We start from the raw sequence: 6,445 nt of genomic DNA, 5'->3' as shown, positions 1-6,445 counted from the left end.
TAAATATTGATACCCAGATGATTATTTTTTGTTGTTTAAGAATTTATTAATCTGGGGTTTTGGTGGAGTTTATATGTGTTCAAATTTTGTTTATGAAAATGTGGCTGGCATGTGACACTAATTTTCTTGAAGCAGTTGAAATGTGATGTGAGTTCGTTTTGTGCTGCCAATAGTATTCGTCAAGGTTTGTTCGGTGGACACTTGAATGAATGTGCCACAAGAGCTTTGGCCACTACATCTGGTGCTTCGGTGTCTGAAGATCTGCCAAAGGATAATTCCGTCTCTGATATGTTGGTAGATTCATTTGGAAGGCTTCACACATACTTGAGAATATCTGTAACAGAGAGGTGCAATTTAAGGTGTCAGTATTGTATGCCAGCAGAAGGTGTGGAACTCTCTCCTAGCCCTCAAATTTTGACAAAAACTGAGATTCTATGATTGGCAAATCTGTTTGTAAGCTCCGGGGTAACTAAAATACGTTTGACGGGTGGGGAACCAACTGTTAGAAAGGATATTGAAGACATATGTTTGGAATTATCAAACTTGAAGGGACTGAGAACATTGTCCATGACTACCAATGGTATTGCTTTAACGAGAAAACTTCCAAGGCTGAAAGATTGTGGGCTTACTTCCCTCAACATTAGTGTAGACACTTTGGTACCTGCAAAGTTTGAGTTTATGACCAGACGCAGAGGGCATGAAAAAGTTATGAATTCAATTAATGCTGCCATAGACCTTGGATTTAATCCAGTTAAGGTATTTCTTGGTTACATATCATTACTTTTTGCTAGTGTTTCTCATTGATCACCTTCCCACGAGCAGCTACCCTTTTGCTCAAATTCATTAAGTTAATCAAATGAATTTTTCAACAAGGGTGCATAACCTCAGGTAAATTTCATGTCACTGATGGATGAATTTTAAGGTATCTTTGATGTTTCTCTGCATTTCAGGTCAATTGTGTTATAATGCGAGGATTCAATGATGATGAGATCTGTGATTTTGTTGAGCTGACCCAGGACAAGCCAATTGATATTCGCTTTATAGAGTTCATGCCTTTTGATGGGAATGTTTGGAATGTCAAGAAACTTGTACCCTACTCAGAAATGTTGGATACAGTGGTAAGGTAGAATTCAGACTGGAGGCCTAACTTTTATACTACATTTTGTTGTTCTCTTATAGCAGATAGAGACCCTTTATAACCATCATTACCAAACAGATGAAACAGTTTCCAAGCTTAAAAAGAGATCAGGATCACCCTACAGATACGGCCAAAAATTTCACAATAGATGGGCATGAAGGTAGAGTTTCGTTTATCACATCAATGACTGAGCATTTCTGTGCTGGTTGCAATAGATTGCGGCTACTTGCTGATGGAAACTTCAAAGTCTGTTTATTTGGTCCTTCGGAGGTAAGTTATATTCAAATCATCAAAGCTCAGTGTACTATGCTTGTCCCCTAAACCTGGTGATGGTAATTGGGCTAAAATCTGTGATGTCACTTCTATTTGAATACTTAATGTTTTTGGTGAATCTGTAACGCTAAACTTGATGATAGTATATGAAGTCTGGATGCTTAGTACGACATGAGTACGTACAACTACAGGAATACGATGATCTTTTTGAAATTTAGGATATGCTATGTTTTGGATTCTTAGCAAAACATTATAGATGCATAATATCGGTGAAGAAAGAGAGAGTGGGGGTAATTTCTCATTAATTCATGATTATGATGATCGCAATTTAATTTAAAAAATTGATATGAATGGAGAAGTATCAGTATTTGACATGGGAACAAACACCTTGATGTTTCCATTTTGAGTATCAGGGCATCGTAGATCATATTAATTGTAGGCCTTCTAAATGTACCGGTAAATGAATTGGATAGTTTGGTGATGAGGGTGAAGGACTCGGGATTAAGAAATTGGTATTTAAGGCCTATAAATTTTTTGGCAAGTAAAATCAAGACTTTCTATGCAAACTTTTAGCAGTCTTGTTTTTTAAGGAGTGTGACTGATTTCTTGCAGTTAGCTGTTTCAATGGCTGAGTATGGTTCTGGGAGTTGTTTACTTTTGGATTAGAACTTTGAAACTGTGATGTCTACTGTCAGTTCTGAATTCTTGATATGGTACATACTCGATAATGGGGAAAAGGGAAACTATCTGCCAACTCATAATAGAAAAACATAACTTCAAATATTTGTTTACAAAGATTGAAGTTCCCTGCAGAAAGTGGATTCCTGTAGTGAATCTTGATATTTGTCTGTAAATGGAAGATTTGATACACATTAGGACATGGTCTTTGCGAACATTAAAATATGGCTCTACCTCATACAATATTTTGGATTGAACATGCACTGTCTTGCCCCTTCTTTCCATTGCACATGCTATTTCATTTGATATTCTATTTATTTGATTACTTGTAATTGATTTTTTAGGCGCACTAATATACTTTCATCATTATTTTGAATTCTTAATCATTTCTGAAAATTTTCTTATCAATGAAACTGATAAATATTTTCCCTATTCAAGACATGCCGGTCATTATGGATGTTATCTCTACCATTTATGTTCAAGTTAAAGGTGCTTGATGTATGTATGGATGTTGACATCAGTCGGGACAATAAAACGTGTCATGGCATACATATAGCATCTTTAATGAGAGCTTCATTAAAAGATTTTTGTGATTTTCTTATATGGATCGTGTTTCAGGTTAGTTTAAGAGATCCTTTGAGATGTGGTGCAGAGGATCATGAACTTAGGGAGATAATAGGAGCAGCGGTATGCACTTCTTCTGATTATTATTGCTAAATCTCAATTGTGTTGTAATGATTTATAATGTTTTTATTTCTTTACCAGGATTTATCATCCTTTTAATATAATGATGCTGCTGCAATAGAATTTCACTCACTGCTATTTTAATTTAACATGGTAGTGAACCTTTATTAAAAAAGATATACTTTAGGAATAAGAGGAGCATAGCAAGAAGGGACAACACACCCCACAACCTAACTGAAAAGGAGTTAGTTAGAGATTATGTATATATGGAGAAAAAAGTGGTGGGGGTGATAGAGTTAGGTGAAGTTTAGCCTCATTTGGCAATCGGTAGACCCTTATAATGTAACTATTCTTATAATGATGCATGGATATGATGCGTGTATCGGATATGGTACGTATCGGATATATCAATACACTTATTTTGAAAACAATAAGGTATGATACGTTATATATGCATATTGAAAAATTTTACAAAAACCTTAAAACATGATAAATATATATTGTTATTGTGTGAATTCAAATTAAAATCAAATATCTTAAAAACTGTCAAAATAAAAAGTTATAAATTATTTTTATCACAAAAAGTATTACAAGTTTATAGATTAGATACTTTATTGATAAATATCGGTAAAGTATCAGATATTGATACGTGTCAAACATGAATACATGACACAGATTGAGGTATCAGTGCATCATAACTTATCACCTTCAACCTCTAGACTAACGTGAGCATTTCCATTGAATAATATGTTACTGACTCACTTCTTTCCTATGATTTTCCATCTGTTTGCTCTTGTCCTAGTAAGATCTTTGATTGCTTTTGAACAACATAGTCAATAGTGGATCATAGACTACTTGAAATTGTGTGTCCAACTTTAGGTAAGCAATATTATGAGTGGTCTTGTACTATCCTATTTCTTAATGTTATCTTTCCTTTGTTCTAGGTGAAGAAGAAGAAAGCTTCACATGCTGGCATGTTTGATATAGCAAAGACTGCAAATAGGCCCATGATACATATTGGTGGATAAGGTCTCTTCTTCTTCCTTTCTTTCATTTTTCCTATAAAGGTTATCCATTCAATCTCTAAAATATTTATTTTACAATTTACTGAGGCACATCATGATTTTTTTCTATTTCAGGTATCACACAGTGATAAAGTTACTTACATAGCAGGCAACCAGAGTAGTCCTAGTGAGAAGTACCCTGAATTGAGTATTATCTGAGATCTTCATTGATACAATCTCACTACATGAAGGGTGATATATTTTTCAACTATACCTAGCCACATATACTGTTAAATGTTGTTCCTTTGGATAGAACCCATTGTTGTTGTATCGAGTAATAATGCAAATTTGGGCTTAAATTTTCTGATCATGTGTGACTCTTTCTTCATTGGTTTATGACTTTTGGGTCGTGTGTTAATCTTTCTTCACTGGTTGTTTGTTTACCAGTCAACTTTAGTTTCAGCATGGCACTGTATTTATTTGTTTTGTTGTAGACATGACAATGAAATTTTGAAAAGGTTGGTTATGCCCTGTTACATCATTGAATTTGTACTATGTATGCAGTGAGGTTGTTGACCAGGTCTTCACAGTGCTGCTTCTCAGACTTCATACGGCATTCCCAATTTTCTTTCCTTAGTTTATACTCTTACCCGGAAATTGAAGGAACAACTCTAATCTAGATGTTACCAAGTTCTACTCTTGGGATCACTTCATGCTCCCTACCATTGCTTTTGTCATTTAGACCCTTTCTAATATCTCAACTTTCTAGGAACGCAAAATGTATGGAAATTTAAGAGACCAAAGGTGTTAATTATAGTTAAATATATGTCTAGATATATATATTTGAATTAGATTTTAGGAGTGTTTTATGTTTTAATTATTAGATATTATTTAGTGGATGAAGAAAAAAAAATTAGGCTATTGTTTAGACTTAGAGAGTTAGATTGAGATATTACTAAACGTTTGTTACATTTGCTTTATGTATGAAATAATGTGGAATATTATACATTTTTTACCCATTTAAAATATATTTTCTAAACATTAAAAACCTAAAAACCAACAATAAGAGTTTTGTGATAGGTTTTTTTAGGGGAAGATTCATTAGGGAGGGCTCAATTCACATGGATTATCACCATCTTCAACGCACAACCTTAAAGTAATTTAAACTCACTTGGATTTTCAAAAATATATTTTTCAAGAATGAATCCTTTCCACATTGATAATACAATTAACCAACATGTTAAGTTGATTACATAGATTGGATCATCATGACATGAGTATAAAAGGTGGAATATGTCTTTTTAGAACTTGTATAAGAACTAAAATCACTTATTTTGGCTCTGGCACTATATTGTTGGGTGGATCTTGAAAGATAGAAAAAATCTCATTCATAGCCACACATACGACTTTTCAATGGCGGACCATTGTTGTGACAAGGGGAGCCATGGCTCCCCAAAAAAATTTTAATTCTATTTTTTATATATGTTATATATATTTTAAAATTATATTTATAGATTATTATTTTATTTATATTAAATTTAATAAAATATTTTATTTTATCATCTATCTTATTTATATATTAAAATTTATATATATTTATTGTATAAAAAGTAAAATAAAAATCAATTTGATGGACATTGGTTAATGAAAGGTAATAAATTTTATCACTAGTGATGAGGTTCTTTTACAGTAAATCATCAAAAAATAATGAGAATAGAAAGAAATATAAAGAGATAGATTAGGAAACAAAAGATTGAAAAATGCACAATATCTCTCATGAATCGAGATTAGTATCTTATTATAATTTATGTGTTTATGATTCTCATATTACGATGATTTTCTTAAATTAAGTTTTTTTTTTTCTGAATTAGTTTGCCTAATTATGATGGTAATAAGGATTCTTTTCTAAAATTGGCACTAACCCTAATTATATTTGTCCTGAAATTAGTATATCATAGATTATGAAATTTAGAAATTTTGTGTTTTCCATTACATATGGTAAATTTTGTAAGATTTTATGGATGTATCTTGGGTTGAACTACGAATTTCGTTGCACATAATGAATTAGTTGAATAACTTTGAATTGGATTAAAAATTAGAATATCCTTATAATGTTAATTTAATGAATTAGAAAGATTATAAATTGAAAAATGCATACAAGAATCACTTTATGAAAATGATTGAAACAAAGAAAATGAATTTTTTTATTTAATTAGAAAAAATAATTTATATATAAAAAATCTAATTTGACACTCTTAAAGTTTTTGTCCAAGTTTCGCCATTCCGACTTTCCACAAAATTTTATATGTATCTATAATATTTAATACGAAATTTTATTTACTCACTTGAAATTGAGTACCCCACAATTACTTAAACTCTTTGTTAAGAAGACTTTCAATACAATGACTATATTCAGGGGTAACATCAAGCAGATCTGAGTTCAATCCATATAAGAGTTGATTAACACCACCTTCAATATAAAATTTTAAGATAATGAGTTTATAGACCTAAGTTGTCCAACTTTTTCATTTCTACTTGTAAGACTTAGACTCAATATGAGATTTAGATTATAAGTTTCCAACGTTATGTTGAGTCTATCCATGTGTGGCTAAGTGCGGGGCATGCCTAAACGGGCCGGGCCAACCGACATTGCCACCCCTAATGCGAA

At 32.2% G+C, this 6,445-nt stretch overlaps 1 pseudogene; it reads left to right on the top strand.

The window, feature by feature from the left end:
* The first annotated feature begins 231 nt into the window (after nt 1-231).
* Nucleotides 232-4,318, top strand: LOC114171294 (GTP 3',8-cyclase-like; annotated as a pseudogene).
* The last annotated feature ends 2,127 nt before the right edge of the window (nt 4,319-6,445 follow it).

The sequence above is a fragment of the Vigna unguiculata genome, chromosome 4 (genome assembly GCF_037176805.1).
Source record: "Vigna unguiculata cultivar grain cowpea cultivar isolate G323 ecotype 2 chromosome 4, ASM3717680v1, whole genome shotgun sequence".
Lineage (NCBI taxonomy): Eukaryota > Viridiplantae > Streptophyta > Magnoliopsida > Fabales > Fabaceae > Vigna > Vigna unguiculata.
This window is presented reverse-complemented; position numbering and strand designations above follow the sequence as displayed.